At 38.0% G+C, this 26,286-nt stretch overlaps 1 protein-coding gene across 2 annotated transcripts in view; it reads right to left on the minus strand.

The window, feature by feature from the left end:
- Window positions 1-26,286, minus strand: part of PRELID2 (PRELI domain containing 2) — a 188,831-nt gene that overhangs the window by 19,958 nt on the left and 142,587 nt on the right. Inside the window, exons 7-8 of one of the 2 annotated variants that reach the window (XR_006599951.1) lie at window positions 11,027-11,182; window positions 10,795-10,835 (exon numbers count right to left, since the gene is read on the minus strand). The gene's annotated coding sequence lies outside the window, so the exon portion shown is untranslated. Of the gene's footprint in view, window positions 1-10,794; window positions 10,836-11,026; window positions 11,183-26,286 lie in introns of those variants that run through there. The other variant, XR_002743631.2, reaches the window with a different exon arrangement.

Here is a 26,286-nt window from a genome sequence, read left to right on the forward strand (position 1 = left end):
TATAATGTGCCCAGCAGAGTCTCTGTTCAGAAAAGGCAGTAAATACTTGTAAAGGTGAAGCTGGGGCCAGGGTAGGGTAGGTTAAGGGAAGAAAAGTTAGCAAATGGAGCCAAGTACAGAAACGAAAAAGTCTGCATTTCAATCCAAATCCATTTTTTACATTCTAGGTTTATGTGATATGAGAGTATAAGATCATTTATTTTGGAATCTATCCCCCAGAAATATCTATATACATATTGTATGTCTTACTATCATAATACCTAAGGATAATTTGCTGTGATTGGGATGGTGTCCATAGTGGCATTGTGACTAGCCAGGACCCTTCCTTGAAATCACTGGCCCTACCTGAGACATGTGACCAGGTAGAGTGGAAAATGACAGGAAATTCCAGTCAAGTTGTAGCCTCACTGGTTGACAATATGAACAGTGACGATTCTTGGTCATTTTTACATTGCTGCAGTAACAACTCTTCTAAAATGTTGAATTGCAATAATGCAAGTTTTTTCTATAAATTTCATTTAAGAAATTATAGAAAACAGAAAAAGCAGGAGGATGCACCCAGGGGGATGTGGGGGATGTGATTGAGCATTTCTCCTTTTCTTTTAATCATTGTGCATTTCAGATATTTCAAACCAGGAAATATTTCTGAATACCAAGGAAGTTTTGATATATGAATAAAAAAGTAACTATTTTGAAATATTTCTCTGACTTAAATTGTTAATTCATTTTAACTTGCTTATTGGGTATAGCAGGTCATATCTGTATTAATGGTGAATTTATGTGATGGAATGGACTTTACAGAAAAGAAAATAGAAATTTCTCTTTTTTTCCCCCTTGTCAAACATTATATGAAAGTGTTTTCTCAGTCAGCTTAAGACAAGGCTATTTCCCAGGCTAAACGGGCAACTGTAGTGTCTCAAGAGTTTTCAATTGTGGTATAGCTCTAGAGAAAAACAGAAGATTGTATAAATTTGGAAATTATGTCTACTCCATATTGTTGAGTCTCTAAGAGATTCCAAGATACAGTTTCCAAGGAATGTCTAGATATTTTGGGGATATTTTAGGTATTTATATAAAATAGCCTCCTACTTCTTGTTCCTCTCTCTTGTGATAGCCTCTGCTTGACTCAAGATGAAGGTCACTATCTGAATCACATAATAGCATGCTGCTTTTTATTCCCAACACCCCAGGTGGCTGATGGCATTTCCCCTCAAATCCCCCACAGAGTTTCAGAGCAGAAATAAAACCCCATGATAATTCTTATTCATGCTCGGTTGATCCTCCTCCTTTGATGCCCTGACCAATTTCTCAACCTGTTTCTATGCTGACCTCATTACTTATTGACTTATTTCAAAAAGGAAACGGCAAATTTAGATTTTTTTCTTTAAATGTTATTTTTACCCACTTACAAAAGAAAAATATGCTCATTACAGACCATTTATAAAATGTGTTATTGTTTAGAATCAATAATAAAATCATAGACTATTATATTTTCTTAAAATATTTTTCCTCCGTATCAGGATTTCTTTTTCAACCTCAGCATTGCTGACATTTCAGACGGAATAATTCTTTGTTTTTGAGGCATGTCCTGTGAATTCTAGAATGTTTATAGCATCCCTGACCTCCACTCAGCAGAGTAGAGATGCCGGCCAAAACTCCCTACCATCCATTGTAATAATCAAAATCTCTCTAGACGTTACCCCTTGTTGAGAACTACTTCCTAGTATTAAAACAATTAGAATTTCACTGTCTGTGCAATTTTATATTCTGCTTTTTAAGCTAACTTTGTATAGTGGAAAATTTTCTGTACCATGAAAGAGGCTTGAAATGGTGATTTATACAGGCTGAATTTTCTTGCATGGATGGATGGATGGGTAGGTAGATAGGTAGATAGATACATAAATCTAGCTAGCTGGATTTATTTATTCATTTACTCATTTATTTGAAGTATAGTTTACATACAATGTTACATTAAAGTGTACAACATAGTGTGACTCACAATTCTGTAGATTATGCATTGCTCACTGCATTAAGTGTACTTAACATCTATCACCACACCATGGGATTACAAAATTATTGACTATATTCCCTGTGCTGTACCTTTTATCCTTGTGACTTGTTTTACAGCAGGAAGTTTGTACCTCTTAATCCCCTTTACCAGTTTTGCTCATCTCTCCACTGCTCTCCCCTCTGGCAACCAGCAGTTTGTTACAAGTATTTATGGGTCTGTTTCTGTTTTTTGTTTTGGTTCATTTGTTTTGTTTCTTAGATCCCACATATAAGTGAAATCATATGGTATTTATCTTTATCTGGCTTATTTCATTTAACATAATACTCTCTAGGTCCACTCATGTTGTCACAAATGGCAAGATGTCTTTCTTCTTTATGGGTGAGAAATATTCGTGTGTGTGTGTGTGTGTGTGTGTGTGTTCACATCTTTATTCATCTATGAATGGACACTTGGGTTGCTTCCATATCTTAGCTGTTATAAATAATATTGCAATAAACATAAGGATGTATACATCTTTTTGAATTAGTATTTACATTTTCTTTGGGTATATACTCAGTGGTGGAATTACTGGATGATATGGTATTTCTATTTTTAAGTTTTTGAGGAACATCCATACTGGTTTCCATAGTGGCTGCAGTTTACATTGCTACTGACAGTACACAAGGGTTTCCTTTTCTCTACATCCTTACCAACACCTATTTCTTGTCTTCTTGATACCAGTCATTCTGACTGATGCAAACGGATAACTCACTGATTTGGATTTCCCTGATGATTAGTGATGTTGAGTTTCTTTCCATGTGTTTGTTGGTAATCTGTATGTCTTCCCTGGAAAAATATCTATTCAGATACTCTCCCCATTTTTAAATTAGATTATTTGTGTCTTGGGTTGAGTTGTATGAGTTCTATATATATTTTGGAAATTAAACCCTTACCAGATGTATCATTAGCAAATATTTTCCCCATTCAGTAGGTTGGCATTTTGTTTTGCTGATGGTTTCCTTTGCTCTACAAAACGTTTTTATTTTGGCATAGTCCCAATAGATTTTTTTTCCACAGTTCGTGCTCACACAGGCCTGTGAATTAGTATAATTTTACTGATAATGACTTGGGTACTCAAAGAGGGCATTGGGCCTTTCCCAGGATCTTGCAGCTGGGTTTCAGGGGATTTGGGGCTCACATTTGGGCCTTCTGGTTCCCAGCCTAGTGCTCTTCTTGCTACACCAGGCTGCTTAGGGACACCACTTATTGGGATACAGTAAATCAAGTTCAGAAGACAGATGCTTAAAAGGAAGTGAGTTGAAAGTCACTGGAGGAGGGTGTTAGGGAAGAAGAGGGCTTGGACAAGTCTCTGACCTTACCAAGGCTTGAGAGTGGGCTAAGCAAAGAGAAACTAGGGGTAAGATTGAGAAATGGTTTCATTAGCAGTGGAAGGAGAAGCCCAATAATTTATTTTTGCTTTTGTTTCACTTATCTCAGGAGATAGATACACAAAAATGTTGTTAAGGCTGACTCCAAGAGATTGGTGCCTATCTAATCTTTTAGTATTTTTATGGTTTCAGTTCTCAACATTTAGGTCTTCAATCCATTTTGAGTTTCTTTTTGTATATGGCATAAAAAAAGTGGTGCACTTTCATTCTTTTGCATGCAGCTATCCAGTTTTCCCAACACCATTTATTGAAGAGACTTTTTCCCATTGTATATTCTTGCATTCTTTGTCATATATTAATTGACCACATAAGCTTGAGTTTATTTCTGTGCTCCCTATTCTGTTCTATTAATCTATGTGTGTATTTTTGTGCCAGTATCATACTTTTTAGATTATATAGCTTTGTGGTATACTTTGGCATCTGGGATTGTGATAGGTCCAGGTTTGTTCTTTCTCAGGGTTTCTTTGGCTATACAGGTGTTTAATAGTTCTATAGAAATTTTAAGATTATTCTCATTCTGTGAACAATGTAATTGGTATTTTGATAGGGATTGCATTGAATCTGTAGACTGCTTTGGGTAGTATGAAACATTTTAACAATATTAATTCTTCTCAATCTATGAACATGGTATATCTTTTCATTTGCTTGTGTCATCTTCAATTTTTTTAATAATGTCTCACAGTTTTTAGAATAGAGACCTTTCACCTCATTGGTTAAATTTTTTTCCTAGGTGTTTTATTCCTTTGATGGACGTGCATTTGAAATTGTTTTTTTTAATTTCTCTTTCTGCTACGTCATTATTAGCATATGAAATGCAACAGATTTCTGTACATTAATTTTGTATTCTTTAACGTTAGTGATTCATAAATTCTATTTTTTGGTATAGTCTTTAGGGGTTTTATTTTTTATTTAAATCCAAGTTAGTTAACATATAGCGTAATAATGACTTCAGGAGAACTTAGAGATTCATTACTTATCTATAACACCCAGTGCTCATACCAATAAATGTCCTCCTTAATGCCCATCGCCCATTAAGCCCATTCCCTCACCCAACAACCCTCCAGCAACCCTCAGTTTGTTCTCTGTATTTAAGAGTCTCTTATGGTTTGTCTTCCTCCCTGTTTTTATCTTATTTTTTCTTCCCTTCCCCTTTGTTCATCTGTTTTGTTTCTTTAATTCCATATGAGTGAAATAATTTGATATTAGTCTTTCTCTGACTTTTTTCGCTTAGCATAATACTCTAGTTCTCTCGATGTTGTTTCAAATGGCAAGATTTCATTATTTTTCATCACCAGTACTATTTCATTGTGTGTGTGTGTGTGTGTGTGTGTGTGTGTGTGTGTGTATATATATATATATACACACACACACACCACATACACACACACACACACACACACACCACATCATCTTTATCCATTTGTCAGTGAGTGGCCATTTGGGCTCTTTCCATACTTTGGCTATTGTTGATAGTGCTGCTATAAACATTGGGATACAGCACTCCTATATCCTTTGGATAAATACCTAGTAGATCAGTTTCTGTGTCATAGGATAGTTTTAGTGTTAATTTTTTGAGAAACCTCCATACTGTTTTCCAGAGTGGCTGCACCAGTTTGCATTCCCAGCAGCAGTGCACAAGTGTTCTTTCTCTGTATCCTCTCCAACATCTGTTGTTGCCTGAGTTGTTCATTTCAGCCATCTGACTGGTGGGTATGAGGTGGTATCTCACTGTGGTTTTAATTTGTATTTTCCTGATGATGAGTGATGTTGAGCATCTTTTCATGTGTCTGTCCGCCATTGGGATGTCTTCTTTGGAAAAATGTCTATTCATGTCTTATGCCCATTTCTTCACTGGATTGTTTTTCTGGGTGTTGAGTTTGAGAGGTTCTTTATAGATTTTGGATACTAATCCTTTATCTGATATGTCATTTGCAAATATGTTCTCCCATTCCATCGATTGCCTTTTAGTTTTGTTGATTGTTTCCATCACTCTGCAGGTTTTATCTTGATGTGGTCCCAATAGTTGATTTTTGCTTTTCTTTACCCTGGATCTAGAAACATGTCAAGTAAGAGGTTGCTGTGTGACCCAAGTAAAAGATGTTGGTGCCTGTTTACTCCTCTAGGATTCTGATGGTTTCTTGTCTTACATTTAGGTTTTTCATCCATATCGAGTTTATTTTTGTGTTTGTAAGAAAGTAGTTCAGCTTCATTCTTCTGCATGTCGCTGTCCAGTTTCCCCAACACCATTTGCTGAAGAGACTGTCTTTCCTCAGTTGGGTATTTTTTTCCTACTTTGTCAAAGATGAGTTCTCCATATGTTTCTGGATCCATTTGTGGGTTCTCTGTTCTGTTCCATTGATCTATGTGTCTGTTTTTGTGCCAGTACCATATTGTCTTAACCATTACTGCTTTGTAATACAGCCTGAAGTTCTGAAATGTGATGCCTCCAGCTTTGGAGGCATTTTCAACATTACTTTGGCTATTCAGGGTCTTTTGTGCTTGCATCCAAATTCTAGAATTGTTTGTTCTAGCTCCGTGAAGAATACTGGTGTTATTTTGATAGGGATTGCACTGAATATGTAGACTGCCTTGAGTAGTATTGACATTTCTTCAATTTCTTTCATAAGCTTTCTATAGTTTTCAGTGTATAAAAAAATCTTTTACCTATTTGGTTAGGTTTATTCCTGAGTATTTAACAGTTTTTGGGTTCATTTGTAAATGGGATTAATTCCCTGATTTCTCTTTCTGCTGCTTCATTATTGGTGTATAGAAATGCAACCAGTTTCTGTACGTTGATTTTTATATCCTGTGACTTTGCTAAATTCATGGATCAGTTCTAGAAGTTTTTTGATGGATACTTGGGTTTTCTATGTAGAGTATCATGTCATCTGCAAAGAGTGAAAGTTTGACTTCTTCCTTGCCAGTTTCAATGCCTTGTATTTCTTTGTGTTGTCTGATTGCTGAGGCTAGGATTTCCAACTCTATGTTGAATAACGGTGGTCAGAGTAGACATCCTGTTGTGTTCCTGATCTTAAGGGGAAAGTTCTCAGTTTTTCCCATTGAGGATTATATTACCTGTGGGCTTTTCATAAATGGCTTTTATGATGTTTAGGTATGTTCCTTCTATGTTGACTTTCTTGAGGGTTTTTATTAAGAAAGGATGCTGTATTTTGTCAAGTGCTTTTTCTTCATCTATTGAGGATATCATGTAGTTCTTATCCTTTCTCTTCTTTTTTTTTTTTAATTTTTTTTTCAACGTTTATTTATTTTTGGGACAGAGAGAGACAGAGCATGAACGGGGGAGGGGCAGAGAGAGAGGGAGACACAGAATCGGAAACAGGCTCCAGGCTCTGAGCCATCAGCCCAGAGCCCGACGCGGGGCTCGAACTCACGGACCGTGAGATCGTGACCTGGCTGAAGTCGGACGCTTAACCGACTGCGCCACCCAGGCGCCCCATATCCTTTCTCTTCTTAATGTGATGTATCACATGATTGATTTGAGGATATTGAACCAGCCCTGCAGCCCTGGAATAAATCCTACTTGATCATGGTGAATAATTCTTTCAAAGTATTGTTGGATCCAGTTGGCTAGTATCTTGTTGAGGATTTTTGCATCCATGTTCCTCAGGGAAATGGTCTGTAGTTCTCCTGTTTAGTGCTATCTTTGTCTGGTTTTTGAATCAAGGTAATGCTGGCCTCATAGAATGAGTTTGGAAGTTTTCCTTCCATTTCTATTGTTTGGAACAGCTTCAAAAAAATAGGTTTTAACTCTTCTGTAAATGTTGGCAGAATTCCCCTGGACTTCCCCTTGCCATTAAGCCCTGGACTCTTGTTTGTTGGGAGAGTTTTCACTACTGATTCAGTTTCTTTACTGGTTATGTGTCTGTTCAAATTTTCTATTTCTTCCTGTTTCAGTTGTTCTCCCCCTTTATCTTTCTCTCTGTGTCCTCTCTCTGCAAAAAATGGCTCCCCACCCTCCACAGCTTTTCTCTCCCCCAATTCACCTCTCTGCACTGTGTACCTGCCAAGTTCTGTGGCTCAAGTAATGCAGATTGTCGTGTTAATCCTCATCAATTTCTTACATGTTCAAAATGGTTTGGCGCTGATCTAGCTACTTTGCAGGGACGAGACAAGCTGAAGGTCCCCATACTGCTCTGCCATCTTCACTCCTCCACTGGTGATCATTTCTAAGTGTTAACAATTGGCATTGTATAAGAGGAAGGGGCAGGGCTCTGAGGCCTGTATTTACCCAAGGGTTATAGAGTGTGGCTTCTTCCAATGGGATGAAGTAGCACATGAAATTCAGGAGCTACCATTATAACCATTCTCCAAAGACCCAGCATCTCTGTTCCTACTTAGCTAGGCCTTAGTGGCTTCTAATATCTTTTGCCTTGGCATTTCCCTTATTAGGGATGTTTGATGTTATTGTAAAATACTGCTATTAAATTAGTTTTGAAAATGTTTAGATCTCAATTGTCAGGGAGTGATCTCCCTGTTTGCAGGTATCCTGGAACTATAGAGCCTAGGGAATATTTTTCTATGTTCTATTTCTTTTTGTGTATTCAAGAGGAAAATTGCTTCTATATATTTTCATTGAAGGGTTAGATTACACATAAATGTGTACAGAAAAAATGCTTTGAGTTTTAGACCTTACACTTTACATAACCAGTTTGGAAGAGTAATATTGGTGATAATGTCAAGTGCTTGCATTTATGCCACTCACTCACTGACAAGTATTTACTAAATGTATATTATATGCTAGGCAATATTCTATATGCTGAAGATACATCAGTAAAATCCCCTGTCCTGTGAATATACTTTAAGGGGAGAGACAGTATATGTCATGGCAATGACTGTGGTCTTGAGTGTTTTTGAGATGTCTTGACATACTGCCTTATTAATACACACCCTGCAAGCCTGTAGGATAATGAAGGGAAACTATTATTACCCAAATTTGTAAATATGAAATCAAAGATCAGATAGGTTATAGGACTTATCCAAGGTCACGTGGCTCATGTAAGGGACAGATGGCAGGACCTAATACATGCTACACCTGGGAGTAAGTCAGGCACAGAGCCACAGATTGAGTTACCTACTAATAATTCCTTGGAAGAGACTTAACTGTGCGATAATATTCCATAGGCTGCAGGGGGTCTGCAGGGAAGAGTGCTGGACTCAGAATCTTCTGGATAAAACCCCTAATGGGAACTGGGTGGATAACAGGAAAGGAATAGTTGTGCTAATACTTTTGTATTCACGTTCATTGACAAAATACGTCTATAGTCACTTCTTTCACTTATCTCCATGATCATGTGAGATAAGCAGAATTGTGGGCTTTTCTCCATTTCTCATATCTGTGAAAACTGAATCTCAGAGAAGTTAAGTGACTTGGCTAAGACTACATGGTTAACCAATGGCAGAATATGTCATGACAGAGAAGTGCCAAAGCCATATTTTCTGTGTACATTTTCTCTTTGAAAATTCATCAGACTTTAGACTGTAGTACTCACAGGAATAAGATAATCCTAGGTATGTTATTTATAAACTCTGTGTGTGTTGGTCTAAAATAGTAGCAGTGGTCCCTTGTTGCAATGTCAGGTGCATTTCCTAAAACAGGCAGGCACACCACCTATACCCTCCCCATGGACTCAGCCTGGTTATTTGGGGAATACAATGTCTTTTCATTCATCCACTTCTTTCAGGAGGACTTGCAAGCTGAAATTTATTGGGAGCCTGGCTTCCCTTATCTGAGCTAAGAAAGAGAAGAATAGGTTACAAGATAAATGCAAGGTAATCTTTACAAGTAATGGGATATTATTGATAGAGTCTACTCAGACTCAAGGCAGAATTTTGAAGTGGAGAATAATGGTCTTGTGGGTTCTTCCTTGTCCTTTTTACATACCAACTTAAAACATAATTTTTGGAATAGACAAGGTATACACAAAGGCTGTAAATGTGAAAGGTACAAAAGATTAGACAGTAAAATCAGAGACTTTTATTAGTAGAATATTGATTTTAGATCTTTAAAAAAATTTTTAGTTGACACACAACAGTGCATTCATTTTAAGTGTACAACATAGTGATTCAGCAGCTCTATATGTTATGCTTATTACAAGTATATCTACAGTCTGTCACCATACAGCACTATTCCCTGTGCTTTATCTTTTATTCCTGTGAGTTACTTATTTTGTAATTGGAGGCCTGTATGTCCCATTCCCCTTCACCCATTTTGCTCATCTGCCTACTTCCCTCCTCTCTGACAACCATCATTTTGCTGTCTATAATTAGAGGTCTGATTGTGTTTTTTGTTTATTCATTTATTTTGTTTTTTAGATTCCACATGAGTGTAATTATATGGTGTTTTACTCAGTCTGGCTTATTTCACTTACCATAATACCTCCTAGGTCCACCCATGTTGTTAGAAATGGCATGATCTCATCCTTTTTTATGGCTGTGTAATATCGCATTGTATACAATGAATTTTTTGTATACACACACGTGTGTGTATATATATATATATATATATATATATATATATACACACACACACACACACATGTGTGTGTACAGGTACTTTGTGTGTATACACACATAATCTTCTTTACCTGTTGGTGACTTTTAAGCTGCTTCCATATCTTGATCATTATAAATAATGTAGCAATAAACATCAATTGAGCAATGCTCAATCAATGTGCATTTATCTTATCAAATTAGTGTTTTCATTTTGTTTGGATAAATAACAAGTATTAGAATTCCTAGATCATGATACCTCTATTTTTAATTTCTTGGGGGAACCCTCCATAGTGTTTTACACTGAGGCTGCACCAATTTACATTCCCACCAACAGTGCCGGAGAGTTCTTTTTTCTTAAAATAGGAGACTTTTTCTGATCCCCTTCCCCAGTCACCCAGTTCCCCTTGCCATAGGCAATATGTGCCTTTTCTCCACAATTTTGGAATCACCCTTTCTGCTCCATTTCTTTCAGTTTGTTCACTAACTGTTCATGAAACCCAACTGTCTTCAAAGAGAAAAACTCATCCATCCATCCTAATCAGATAAAACAACTGATGTTAGGGTTTTAGTGGCTGATTATGTGGTATGCTTTGCACCTAGTGCTATAATTAATAGGGGTTTTCAATTCAAAGCATTTATTTAATGTACTAATTTTGAAAAACATTATAAAAGTCATTTTTTTAACATTTATTTATTTTTGAGACAGAGAGAGACAGAGCATGAACGGGGGAGGGTCAGAGAGAGAGGAAGACACAGAATCCGAAACAGGCTCCTGGCTCCAAGCCGTCAGCACAGAGCCCGACGCGGGGCTTGAATTCATGGACCATGAGATCATGACCTGAGCCGAAGTCAGATGCTTAACCGACTGAGCCACCCAGGTGCCCCTAAAAGTCATTTTTAAAGGGTGAAGCTAGATAACTTTATATCCTTCTTGAGAAAGCAGTATAGAATTCATTAACCTAGGCTTTATTTTCCTCATCTATTAAATGGGAATGCTAATATAATATAGCAATGTTTATCCCATAAAATTTTTATGAGGATCAAGTTTAGATAATTAAAGAACTTAGCAAAGTACCTGGAACATATTAAGTCTCCGTGATCATCATTGTAATTATCATCATATAGTTGGTGTCTAGATGTGTCTATCAAATGGTTTCACTTGGCTCCTGTGTTCCTAGAAGCAGGCACAGTCTTCACATCATTGGTCAGGGCCCAGCATTCATCAGTTGTCCTTAAGGAAAAAAAAACACAAGTAGTGATGAAATGTCAAGATGTCCCTTGAAAGTAGACAGGAGTTGAATAGACACGACTTTGGGCTAGAAGACAAATGTAGATATGTACATCAGACTGTTTACACTCCTCTCTTCACAAAGTGTGACCGTTTCCACTGTAGAATCACATCTTGATACTTACTTGAAAAAGACTTCAAACCCAACCACAGTCCTATTCTCACAGAGCTCCTGGGCCAAGGGAGCAGGTGTTAGGAGCTATTTCTGAGCTCCACTGTCTGTGTGAGCAGCCACTTGGAGCCAAGGCCATCAAGGCCTGACTGACCTAGCAGTTCTGGTAGATAAGATTGCACTGATTTTTACTTTTCTGATACCAGAAAAAAACTCCAGCCAGTATGGGCAAAGGAAACGTTCAAGGCACCTTCCTTGCTCCTTTTCTGGTTTTCTCTTGACTTTCTGTATGTGCTATAAGCAGTATTAGACTAAAACATTCTTTTTCTTACTTTCTGAGAAGGAATTCTAATTATTCTGCAACCCTTGTACCTGGGGGCTGAGGTGGAGGGTTTTACTGCTTTTTAATATCACTTTAATTGAGAAGCCATATCATGATTTAAATTATGGTTCTCATGTCTTCCATTTCCATTTTCAGCCCATAAAACGCTCAGTTAATAGCCAGAGATCATAGGTCTTCCTGAAAGAACAGGAGGAGCTGGCTTTGATAAAGGGGTGATTTCTCCAAGTTGAGGTGATCATTCAAAATCTCATTACAAATATATTTTTTTGAAAATACTTCATATGTCCTAAGAAAGAATATTTAATAAAGAAGACATACCTCTTCATGGGGGGAGTACGTATGGGTAGGTTATGAGTGAAGCAGGAGAGGTTAATACACGTGTGCTTAATAGCAGATTGCCTGATGATCTTACAGAGAATGTATATTTTGGGTAATTAGACACTCTGTATAAGACACAATGTGCAAATGGCTTCCAAGACATGTAAGATGTGTCCAAAAAATTTTCAAAAGGAAAACATTACCTTCACCACAACACATCTGGTAGGATGGTTTTACTGCCTCACAGATCCGCAGAATTGGGTAAATCATTAACATTAGATGATGGCACATTTTTGTCATTTGTTCATCTAGGACCCATTTTCATTTAGTTAGCTATTTAAAAATAGATGTTAAGGCCCTAAGGTGGGAGCCTGCTTTACACAAACAGGAAATTGCAAAATGGCCAGTGTGGCTGGAAGATTATTAGAAGATGAAGTTAGAGAAGTAGCCTGGTGCCATGCCTGTGCAGGACAAGGGTTTAATTCTATGTGAGATGAGAAGCCATTGGTGGGCGGGAGGGAGGAGGTGATTACAGGATTTGGTATGAATTATGTTTTCAAATGACCACTGTCGTCGTTACTTTGGCAAGAAGCTTAGCATGGGTAAGAGTTGGTTCAGGGCTGACATAAGGAGAGCAGTTAATATGCTGTTCAGATTCAAATGAGAGATGGTACCCATGTTTGATGTGAGGAGGTTGTGTTGGGAGTCAGGAATGGTGAATGGGTCTCAAAACTACATTGTGTTTTAAGGTTCACTGAGTTGTTGGCAGGATGGGGAGAAGTCAAGGTTTCTATAGTCCTTTTAATTTTGTAATCTGTATATGGTCTTCATGGTAACTGTATTTAAAGTATTTGAGTAACCACAGGTTTCATTTCCCGACAATATCAGAGACTGATAGTGTTTCTCAGAAATTTTTTCCTTCATTGCACTAACTGGTTCATTCTAAAGGTTTGCTTATTCAACCAAGAGAATTACAGTTACTTACATTAGGTTTTCTGCACACCATCAATTCCAATAATTCTGATTAAAGAAACAAAAGACTGGGCTGTTGTTGGAATTTTTTAAATGACTTTTTCCATCCTTGAGGAAGACTAAGAGTTCCATTAAAAAAAAGTATCACATGCTGTGATCTCTTGTGACTCAATTTTTAATTCACTACTTTATTTTTAAGGTTCACCCATAATGACATATACACCTAGAGTTCATTTTCATTGCTGTATAACAATTTATTCATTTTCCTGGCAATGGTCATTTGAGTTGTATGCAGATTTTTGCTGTTAAAAACAATGCCGCTGTGATCATCTTTGTACATGCCTTCTGATGCATGTGGGCAAGAGTTTCTGAATGAATATGACTGGTGGTATAATTGCTAAGTCCTCGAATTTATTAAATAGTTCATCTTTAAAAGTATTCCCAAATTATTTTTCAAAAGCAGTTGTATTGCTGACTATTGTCAGCAGTGTTTAAGAGATAAACACGTGTCACACTTGATTTTGTCAATATTATCGACCTTTGCCCATCTATTGGGAATAAAATACTACTTTTTTATGGATTTCTTGGTTACTAATGAGGTTGATTATTGTATATTCACACAACATTTTATTTCTTCTTTTATGGAGTGCCAGTTAGTAAGTTTTGCCCATCTTTCTAGTGTGCTATTTTTTATCATTAATTTGGAGGAGCTCTTTAAATATAATGACTAGTCATTTTTGTAGCAAACACTTATTCTCAGTTTGTAGTTTGATTTTCACATTCTTTTGTCTTTTGAGTAAGAGAATTTAATTTTAATGTAACCAGGTTTATACCTTTTTTTTAGTTTATTTAAAATCAAGTTAACATACAGTATGGTATTGGTTTCAGAAGTAGAACTCAATGATTCATCTCTTACATATGACACCCAGTGCTCATCCCAACAAGTGCCCTCCTTAATGCCCTTCACCCATTTGGCCCATCCCCCCATACCCACCTCTCCTCCAGCAATGCTCAGTTTGTTCTCTGTAATTAAGAGTATCTTGCAGTGTGCATCCCTTTTTGTCTTATTTTTCCTTCCCTTCCCCTGTGTTCATTGTTGTGTTTCTTAAATTCCACCTATAAGTGAAATATATTTATCTTTCTCTGACTGCCTTTAGATGCTACCTCTTCCTAATTTGCACTAGGGCCCGATACAGACTGGTGAAAACTGTGTCCCTAGGCCACCCAAAAACTGCTTTTAAAGGGGAAGGCACAATGATGGCCATCCATCTACTGACTTCCAGTTCATGGCTTCAAGTAATGTAAGGCGAAAATTCTCACAGCAAACGGATTTATTGACATCTCATAATTTAGTGACTCACATAGCCCCTTCCAGGGATCTCTACGGCACTCTCTGAAGGAGTGCTTTGTGAACAGAAAGAATGGAAGTGTGTGGGGCTCAGGAGTGGCTGAGCTGGTTGAGTGTCTGACTTCAGCTCAGGTTATTTTGATGAGGTCCCAATAGTTAATTTTTGCTTTTGTTTCCCTTGCCTCTGGAGATGTGTTGAGTAAGAAGTTGCTGCGGCCGAGGTCAAAGAGGTTTTTGCCTTCTTTCTCCTCTCGGATTTTGGTGGCTCCCTGTCTGACATTTACATCTTTCATCCATTTTGAGTTTATTTTTGTGTATGATGTAAGAAAGTGGTCCAGTTTTCCCAGCACCATTTGCTGAAGAGATTCAGCTGGAATGCTGAATCTATTCCATTGGATATTCTTTCCTGCTTTGTCAAAGATTAGTTGGCCATACACTTGTGGGCCCATTTCTGGGTTCTCTATTCTGTTCCATTGATCTGAGTGTCTGTTTTTGTGCCAGTATGTTATTCTAAATTCTTATTCAGATATATTGTTAACCTGTTTTGAGCAATTCTCTGTGATCTCTTCTTTACCTTTATTTTGGGGAGAATTCTTCTGCCTTGTGATTTTGGCTAAGTTTCTGTCCTGTGTGTGTGTGTTTAACGTTTATTCATTTTTTGAGAGAGAGAGGAGAGGGGAGAGTGTCAGAGAGAGAGAATCTGAAGCAGGCTCCAGGCTCTGAGCTATCAGCAGAGAACCCAACACAGGGCTCCAACTCATGAACCATGAGGTCATGACCTGAGCCCAAGTCGGACCCTTAACCAACTGAGCCATCCAGGCTCCCATCTTTTGTGTGTTTTAAAAGCTTGTTATGTGCCCTACACCTGAAAGTACTACTATATTAAAAAGGGGTCATACACTGTGCAGGGGCACGGCACCCCAGGAAGTGTTTGGTGTATGTTGTATACACTCTACTGTTGCATTTTGGCTGTTCCTATCCCACTGGTCAATCCTCTGCAGAGCTCCTCCTTGCTTACGGTGGTGGAGTGTTTCGATCATCGACTAGGTATGAGCCCTGGAAAAAAAAAGAGGGGGCCTGATCCCACAAAAAGAGAAAAAGGAAAGGGGAGAAAAGAAAACCAGAGAATCAAAAAACTGTAAGCCTAATTCCAGAGAAAGAGAAAGGAAAATAAAGAATAAAAGATGGAGAAAGTATAGAATAAAAATTACTGATCAAAATATATATGTGTGTGTGTGTGTATATACATATACACACATCTATATGTATATATACACACATATATAGGTGTGTATGAATTATAAAAAATCAGAAACTATGAGCCTGATTCCAAAAGAAAACAAGAGGAGGGAGGAAAGAAAAAAAAAAGAATTGTCTGTTGTTGCCTGGGGTTGGTGGCTGTGCTGGTTTGGAGGACAGTCTGGCTGCGGTAGGTCAGTCAGTCTTCCTCCAATAGAGAAGTAGTTACCAGGCATAGAGGGGCGGGGTTTGGTGTAAGTAGGTCCCGCCTCCATTGGGAACCACTGTGCTGCTCTCTGAAGTCCCACCATGTTGGTATTGGGGGAAATGGCACCAGCCCAATCTCTCCTCCTTGGACTGGGGATCTCAACCCACACTATTCAGGCAGTCTTCACAGAATAGCCAGGGTGGTCAGCTTGCCCTGAATCCCAATTCTCCCAAGACTTCCCCTTGGTGCTCAGCTGGGATTCAAAATCAGGTGTCTTAAAGGACCTGGCACCATGTAGTTTTAGCTCAGGAGTTTTAGCTCCTGAGGCTATTTGCAAAAAAGAACTGACACTCTCTGTACTTCTTGTTCCCCAGTCTATGGTCCAGAAAGTTTTTCTTCTTGTACTAACTCAATGCTGTATTTCATACCCCTCTCTCTCTCTCTTTTTTGTCTCTGCACAGAAACGGTTCCCTCCCCTCCATGCCTATGCTATTTTATCTCCCCCAATTCACATGCACATACCTCAATCTTGCAAAGCTGTCTCCCTCCAACTGTGGAGATCCTTCTGCCACTCTGCCGATCGATTTCCTAGGTGTTCGGAGTGATCTGACCTCAATACAGCTGTGTTTGAGGGCTGAGGAAAATACCCACCCCCCCCCCTACTTCTCCTCCATCTTAACTCCTCACTCTCCTACAACTATTTTTAAATGGTGACTAGTAGGAAAAAATCACACCCAGAAAGCTACTTGGTCCCCATAGACACGATCTCTCATGTTTATACAGCACTTGATCATTCACAAACCCCAATCACAAACCCTCCTTTGAGATTCTACCTTCTCAGGAATAAACAAGACTGAATATATTCATTTTATAAATGGTTATACAGGATGTAACCACTTTGAAAATTGGGAAATATTCTCCATATGTTTAGGAACCTACCTGTAGACAAAAGTTGATAGGTAGTTGTGGCAAGCAAAAATTCTAAGATACTTCCTAACCCAGGATTCCTACTACCTGGTGAGCATATCCTCTATAATCCCCTCCCCTTAAGTGTGAGTGAGCTCATAAATATGATAGGATATAATGCCATTATTGCATTACATTATGTGGCATTTTTTTTTTCAGATGGAATTAAGTAATCAAAAAGGAATTTATTCTGGGTGGGCTTGACCTAATCAGGTGAGATTTATAAAGCTGTCTGAGAAATTCAAAGTGAGAGAGAAATTCTGCTTCTGGCCATTAAAAGGAAAACTGCCATGCTGATGAGAGGAGGGCCATGTGGCAAGGTATGACTGGTGTCCTCTAGGAGCTGAGATCAGCTCCCATTTGGCATCTTTCAAGAAAGCAGGGAACTCATTCCTATATCACAAGAAAATAAATTCTGTCAGGAACCTGATGTAAAGTGGATCCCCCAGGTGAGGACACAGCTGATCAAGACCTAGATTTCATCCCTGTAAGACCCTGAGCAGATGACCAGCTAACCCATGTCTGGAATCCTGATTCACAGACACGTTGAGGTAATAAATGTGTACTCTTTCCATCCACCAAGTATGTGGTAATCTGTTATACAACAACAAAATACCAATACACCGGTGCCTGGTTACTTCCAACTTCTGCTCAGGTGACAATCTCACAGCTTGTGAGTTCGAGCCCCATGTTGGGCTCTTGGCTCACAGCTCAGAGCCTGGAGCTGCGTCGGATTCTGTGTCTCCCTCTCTCTCTCTGCCCCTCCTCCACTTGCACTCTGTCTCTCTCTCAAAAATAAGCATTAAAGAAAACCAATACAGTATTGAAACAGGTTCTAGAATCAAGTCACTCACTGGCTAGTGACTGATTTGGGGTCCTATATACTTTATGCCTGCCCCAGTTCTCAGGTCTAAGATCTGAATCAGTCTCAGCAAACAATGATTCACATTTTACCCTCTTTCTCTCTTCAACCATAGCAGAAGCAAATAGCCAGCAACAGAGAAGATAAACTATGTCAACAATATCAAGAAAAGCAGCTCCAACCATCTCTAATGAGTCTATAGGAGTGCTGCATTTGACAAGAGTATCAGACAGGGTCTGAGTTGGGAAGCTTTGCAACAACACACTCCAGGACTGTGCTGTTTGCTATTCTGATTTCCTAGGGGACCAAGAAAAAGTTCACAAGTGCACTCAATTGCTGTCAAATCAGCTGCCCTACTTGTATCTCCCTGGAGCAGATACTGCTGGCTCTGGGTCTCATTACAGTAAATGGGCACTGTTTCCCCTACTTGTCACTTCTACAGGCAAATGAGGGATGGGGGGAGTGGCTCTTGGAAAGTGATGCAGCTACTTCTAAAATTATTTTTTGAGATACTTTCTGATATCCAGCAAACACTGCCCCAAGGAGGCAAAGGCCACCTTCCCAGCATCCCTGTTGCAGAAGATAGGATCCCTTTCCTCCTCCCCTGGGAAGGCAGAGATGCCTCCATTCCTCTCAACAATTGCTAGAAATAGTGCCTAAAATGATATAAACCATTTGACACCCCCCCCCCCCCGTCTCATGCAACCAAGTACATTATATACATCAAGGTAAGAATAAAATCCAAGAAAATGGGTCACCTTTTTCTTACGTTGTGGGTAAACTTTTGGGAAAGGTAAACACAGATAAAACTGTCTGCATGACTCCAATAGCCTCTAAGTTGGTCTGACTCCAGTCTTGTCTTCCAATCTCTATTTTCCAATCTGCTGAGAGCTATCTTTCTAAAAGACAAATGTAATCAGGTTGTGTCCACAGTCTGCCCCTCTGTATGCAAAGCAAGCATTGCTTAAAAGTTTTCTGGGCCCTAGAGATAAAACACTCTTTTGCATGACTTACAAGGCTCTTAAGGACCACCTGTCAACCATCCCTCCCAGCTCTTATCTTGCACTCAGTGCTCCACCAATTTTGAATTAACTTGGAATTCTTAAGACCCACTATAATCTGCCTCACCGCTAAAACATACTGTTTCTTCCACTCAAAATATTCTTCCTCTACCCCTTTCACCTGATTAACTCTGATTCATTCCCTCAAATGTTAGCTGAGAGTCATTTCCCCAGAAAATCCCTCTCTTTTCCCCCAAATGTGGAGGAGGTCACTGTGCAAGAAGCTTTCTTTCCTCCCTGGCTATGGGGCCATTCAGCACACTCTAATGAAATTGCTTGCTCATGGTTCTTTCTCACAGTGGACTGGAAACTCATTGGATTTATCCAGTTCACTGCTTTTTCTCCATAACAGTATCTGGCAGAGTAGGCATTAAATAAATGGTGTTGAAGGAAGGAAGGGACAAGTGAATGAAGTCATTTTTTAAAGGATATTTCTGCACAAATTTTATTTGCATATTCAAAGCCCTTTAGAATAAAACTGCAACCCAGTTTCCAAACGTATTCTACAACATCTCTCCACGTTCTGTAGCATCCAGTCATAATGAAGTTATTTCTCATCCACACCCCACACAGTTCTAACTCTGAGCCTTTGTTCACATTGTCCCTTCAATAAAAATGCCACACAACACAATGCCACCATCAAGGCATTTCTTCCATGAACACTTACTTGGTTCCCCCGATGCAGAATTAATTTGTTTCCTCCTTGTCCTTACATCATGATCCTTGTGCCTTTGGTTTAGCACTTGGGAATTTTTGCCTTATTTATGTGTCTATTCTTTCAACTGAAATACAGATTCCTTAAGGACAGCAACAGTGTTTTAGTGCTCATCACAGAGCCTAAAATAATTCTCAGTATTTATAATATTATGTAATATTTACTCAAGTTAATGTAAGCTGATTATGTGCTTTAATATAGCTTTAAGATTAAAGGGAATAGCCATAACTTTTAAGATGATAATATAAACCTATAGATATTACCTGTATATATGCACCAATCTCTGAATGTTTTGTATTCATTCCTTATCATCTACAAAATACATGGTAGTTATTAGTACCCCATCTCACAGATGAGGTAACTGGCAATTTATGCAAGCTGACAAAGATCACATAGTGAGTAACTGGCAGATCCAAGATTGAATTTAAGCCTATCTGACCCCGGGGGCTGACTTTTTTCAACTAACACTGTTTTGGGTCGTTCTTTGTGTGCAATGTTACTCTAGAAGTTTGCATCATTTCAGTAGCATAAACCCCGAGTAAAGCCTGGTAGTCTTATTGTGCTTAAGATGAACCAGGACCATAGTTCCACAAAACTTCTCCTAGAGTCAGAGACATGCCTACTGTGGCTCACAGACCACCGGCTATTGATGGTCTGTGAGGAAGAGATTTGCTCCTCCAGGACACATATCCATCAGTGATATCCATTAACAGGGCAACACCAGTCAACACCTGGTCAAGAATCCAGTATCTGGCTTTGGTATGTCCACATCCACCTACCTCAGATAAAGTAAATGCCTCCTCACCAGTGGCCACTGAACCATAAGTGTGGACTGTGAGAGAGAAATCTAAGGAAGGCCACCGAATGCAACATGTGAGCAGCCAAAGCTTGGGGCTTTGTATTTTATCACATCTTTCAAGTTAGTTTCCAAGTAGCTGGCATGTGTTCAACATGTTATATTCACTATCTTGCTTAATTCATACACTCTATGTGTTATTATTATACCCAATATAGAAATGAAAAAAGTGACACTTGGAGTTGTGAAATAATTTTGCATAGGGTGCCAAGCTAAGAAGGTGAGGAGCAGTAAACACACACAGGTCTGCCTAACCTCATAGCCCCACTTTGGGCCATTTTGATATAGTGCTTTTACTACGAGTGTCCATATCTTACACTGGCAACCAGCATCACCCAAGCTTATACCCAAAGAGCATGCTCAGAATTGGTCTCTTTCTGCCTACCTGCTCAAAACTAAACAAACAAACAAACAAAAAAACTCCCAGGCACAGCAACCCAAATAACTTCTCACTCCAGGGGCCATCAGATACCAAAGCTACTTTCCAAAGCATCTGGGTGTTTGTCCCAAGTCCTGACCTATTTCCAACTTGTGTAATTACATTGTCTTTCAAATTGCCCTTGGGTGTTCTGCTGGGTGAAACCATAGTGCAGCCTATCCTCAACCATGGATCGATGTTGCCAGACACGCATTAAATGACTGTTTCTATACACCAGAAGAGGGAGATACATATCTAAAGGGAATAGAAATAATCTTCCACAGTTTCACAAGTTAAAACAATCAAAACTTGCCTGAGAGTTCTTTTGGGGGCAAGGATTCCATACTATAAGGCATATACTCTTAAAAGATTAAGCTAGTGATCAAACTGTGGCCTTTGGTGAAGTATTACTGAATTACTACATTTTTTAATGCAAGTGATTCCTTTCGAGGTGAGATGACCATTCTTTTCCCTTTCCAGTCTATTTCCACTATTTTCAAATTTTATCTTCTTGTCAACATTATGCCATTAATGGAAGGAGGAAGTGACATGCTAAAGGCATGAAGAGAATCAAAGAGAGAATAAACCTCCATCATTTATAGAGTATGAATGAAGGCCACTAAGCCTGCTACAGAAGGCTAGACCCAAAGACCCTTCCATGTACAATTATTTCACATATGGTTCAGATCAAAAACTCATCTTTAAAAGATAGCCAGTCCTGAAGATATACTGAATTATCATCACAACTAACTTTTAGTGGGTACCACATAACAAATATTTTACATGCATTATTTCATATAAACATAAAAATCCAATGAGGTAGACCCCCCATTTTTACAGGGGGGCACATGAAATTTCAAAAAGGTCAAGCTACTTGTCTAATGCTACACATATGAAATGGTGGAACCAGGACTCAAACCCAGGGGTCTCAGACTCTAGAACCTAACTTATTCCTAACCTCCAAAATCTCCCCTGGGCATAGTCCCAAAGACTAGCCCAAAATTGGGATTCCTCTCTGTCAAAGAAAGCAGTTCTCTGAACTGAATCACACACTTACTGTTCTAAGAAAATTTTATGAAGATGAAATGAATAATGGAAAACCAACTGGAAGAGAAACCCAGACTAAGACTGAAATGGAACATAAGGAAATGGAGAATTTGACATTCTTCTTTTTGAAGAGAGAGTAGAAGGCACCACGGAGGTCACTGGCTCCAAGTGCCTCTTTGAACAGATGAGACAAAAAGAAGTGACTTTTTCAAAGTCTTAGCATCACTGTAGTAGTATGAAATGTGAAAGCACCCAGAATCCACTACTGTCAGTATTACCACTGCTAGTATTGTTGTGATATTAATATTACCACTACCATTACAGAGACTATTGTGTTAGAAATCCTGTTCCACACTGTGATCCCCACTAAATAGGCACTAAGAAGTACTATGTGGCATTTGTGCTTCATGGATATGAAGATGGGACACACTACAGTGTATATTCAAACCAGGCCTGTTACCCTAAGGCAACATAGTCCTTCTGACCATAGTGTCACATACACACACATACCCTCTACCTCATTCTTTCATTAAGCAGTCTTCCAAGTAACAACATCTAAAATCATCTTACATATTTGGATGTTCACCATCTGACCCTTCCCCTCGCTATGTAATGTAAGCTCGAGGAAAGCATGAATTACATCTTTCTGGGAAGTCACTATATCCCCAGAGCCATCAGTTAATGATTTATTGAGTTAAGGAAGATACCATTAACATCAGTCAGTGCAATGCATAAATGTTCCCTTTCATCCTGATCTGTTTGGACCAAGATCAATTCTATGAACAACCACCACCACCACCACCAAGATGAGGAGAACCCAGAACACTTCTCTAGTTTTACATCTTATCATGGGATCCCTCACATCATATTTTTACCAGATAAGCTTGTAAATAGCATACATCCTTTTTAGTACCTAGGAATCAGAGAAAAGTCCTAATCTATTATCCTTGCTTCTTTTTTGTGTATTGGAAAGGTACAGAAAAAAATATACAAATGAAAAAAATGTATTTGTAGCCATTGCTCAATACTTGCTAACTCCTGGCACAGGAGTTCGTGCCAGGTTGCACTGAAGCCAGCTCAAGCCAGGCTAAGATGCTATGTGAGATTTTAGATGATGGTTTTGACCTGGATTAGGTGGTGCTTATACTTCAAAGTCTATTCTTCAAGACAATCCACAAATTAACATCACAATAAGCAATAAATATATTTTTAAAAACGTAATTTTGACTTTAAAAAACCAGTTATGAAGGTCCCTCCATAGGCTTTAAATTGCACTTAAGAGAAAGATAGCTAACATGTCCTACACAAAACTCTAAGGAGTTTTAAAACATTGGGTCATATTACATTGTTAATATGCAATCTCATAAAGATTTTAGACTCTGTGCTAGATGGTTTGGTAAGAGTGAGTTAATTCCTATAAAAACAGAACACAGCTTGAAAAATACAGAGAGGAGGACAACATGGGTGTGGGGGTGTAAAGGTATGAGCATTGGAAGCCTGTTGTTAAGATGTCCCATGCCAAATTCCCTGATAATTATAGAAGTTATCCAAACCAAAAGATCTGCCATTGGAATAATGACTTTGTGGTCATGGGACTATACTCTGGATCCACTGATAAGGTCATAAACATGGCACTTCAATGTCTCATCATGGCTCCAACATTTCTCAACTCAAATCTTAGTCTTTGATCCTTTTTCCTGTTCAATGTGATCTGAAAATTATCCAAATTTGATGAAAGGAAAGTACTGGGGGTTGGGCCTCAGAGATCTTTTCTATGGTTCATCCAGTGTTTTATGAAAAAATTAATCAACATTCATCAATTCAAAATTCCATATTAAAGACAAAATCAGCTTTCCAGGTTCTCTTGAATTTCATTTTCTCTCTGGCACAGAGTCTATATTCCCAGATGGCAAAAAGCAGCTGAAACTGAAGATAATCTTCCCCCTTTGGGTAGGACGTGTGCTCTATGATTTTACACGGTGTCCACCACCCTCTACTGTCTTCCAACCTTAAGGTCTGTGTTGGCATCTATCATTGCACTCGCACTGTATTTTTTTTTCCTAGTACACAAATGTTTCTTGGAATCAATCTGTCAAAAATTGGATATCAGAAGATAAAAGAGGTATATTGTTTAAAATCAAAAATTCACTTGGAAAGGACAAGGCCAGAGTATTCAAGTACAAGTTGGGGGATTCACCCTCCAGATAAAATAAACTATAGTAATTATGAAGTTGTGATACTGACACAATGAAAGTAATCAGAATAGAATGGGTTCAAGAAACAAAAAGATAAATAGATAAATGGCAATCAGACATACAGCATTACTAATCAATAAAGAAAGATGGCCCGTTCAATAAATGATGAATATCAATATTATAAAAATAAATTATAATCCTATTTTATACCAATTCCTAATGTGTTTAAGTCCTAATTGTAAAAGACACAAAATTTCAAAATGTGAGAAAGTATAGAATATTACCTTTAGGATATTGGTTTACCAGAGAATTGCTTCAACAATATACATAAAGTACAAGTGATAAGAAAAAAAATATTTATTTTTTTAAACTTTTTTAAATGTTTATTTGTACTTGAGAGGGAGACAGAGAGAGAGCACTACAGTGCATGAGCTGGTGAGAGGCAGAGAGAGAGACAGAATCTGAAGCAGGTTCCAGGCTCTGAGTTGTCAGCACAGAGCCCGAGACAGGGCTCAAACTCAAGAGATCATGACCTGAGCTGAAGTTGGACATTTAACTGACTGGGCCACCCAGGCACCCTGAGAAAACATTTTAAATGTCAAATTTATCTGTAACAGTTCTTCTAAAAACAAAAAAAAGCCACCATATCTAGGTTAAAATGTAAACTTCATTAATAAGAAAAATGTAAAACAGTAACAAGATGTCATTTTGCATATATTTATAACTAAAAAAAATTTAAACTTGACAATACCAAGTGTTGGTTATGATGTAGAGAAATGAGGACTTTTCACACACTATTAAGGAAAAAAGAAATGATTTCACCACCCATTTTGATAAGGAATTGGGTATAACTAGTCAAGAGTGTGTATCTTTTTTTTTTGAACTACTGGTAAAGAATATGTGTATACCTTTTAGTTTAGCAAGTCCACTTACAGGTATATCCTCAAACTCTTGTACATGTGCTAAGGAGACATGTCCAAGAATGAAGTAGCACTGTATAGATCAACATATTATCTAACCTATAATGTCAGATCTTTTTAAAGTGAACTTAAATATCATTTATAGAATTAAACACTAAATAATGTTTGCCAGTTTTCAAACAATGCTATATTTTGTTAATAGACCCATGCATATATGGAAAAGTTTTCATTGATGAAAATAATTAAACTTCATCTTCAACATAAAGGTTATCTTTAGTAAGGGAAGGTGACTAGGATGGAGTTTCCATTGTTTATGTTAGAGACTGAGTTGTCAATATATGATTGATTCTTTGAAGATAATTTTTCTTTATTGTTTTTAGTATTTTCTCCTTGGCCTTGGTTTAACTCAGTTTTATTAGGATGGGTCTAGTTGCATCTTTGTATTTTCCTGCCTAGTATTTGTGGCTCTCCACCAATTACCTGAGTCAATGACTTGACATATTTTTTTCTTTTACAGTTTAGAACAATACTTGATCACTGTATCTTCAAATACTACTGCTGCAGCTTCTCCACTCTTTTTCTAGGCCACTCTCTACATACATACAAATGTACATATGTACCTTACATATATTAGATCTTTAGAGACGTGTTTAGTGAATCTTTCACCCTGTTTTATTTGTCTCCTACTCTATCTTCTGTATTTCTCTTCCTTCTCCTTTTTTATTTGCAGGTCTGTTTATTTCCTCTCTCCTATTCTTCTATCACTGATTCTTTCATCAGCTTTGTCTAAGATGATATTCAACCTGTCCACATAATTCTTCATTTCATTTGTTGTTTCTATGTACCAAGTTTTCTATTAGATTCTTGTTTTTCCAGTTTCCTGTCAAAGTTTCCCTGGTCATCTCTTAATTCTTTGAATGCTTTAATTTTATTTCTTTTAACTAAAATATCTGGATCTCTTGTGGATTGATTTTCATTATCTGTTTTTAATATCTGTTTTCAATCGCTTGCTTGCTTACCATAGTTTTGATAAAATCTCAGGAAATTCTTAGCCTGAAATTTTCATTATTATATATGAAAAATAGAATATCTGAGACTCTGATTGATGTTATCTGCCTACAGCATCCCTAAGAATAATCATCTAATTACAGAGTGGGATAATTCAAAGTTGGGCTTGAGTTCCCTGTGAACGCTAATTGATTTCCAATCCACTTTGACTCCTGGAATCTTCACTAAAACCGTAGAATTTTACCAGGGATATCATTCCTTTACAAACCCTGAAATCCCATTTTTACCCCTTAGCCTGATTAGTATTCTGAATGCTGCATTCAGTTTTTCAGGCCCTCAGTCACTATTTTTAAAATCAATGATCACTCCAAAGAGAAAAGTAGCACCGAATACTGTGAAATTCTCTCCTCTTTCAGATCTTTGTCCTTCAAGTCTTCACTTTCTTGGTGGCTCTATTAG

The sequence above is a fragment of the Felis catus genome, chromosome A1, assembly GCF_018350175.1.
Source record: "Felis catus isolate Fca126 chromosome A1, F.catus_Fca126_mat1.0, whole genome shotgun sequence".
Taxonomy (NCBI): Eukaryota; Metazoa; Chordata; class Mammalia; order Carnivora; family Felidae; genus Felis; species Felis catus.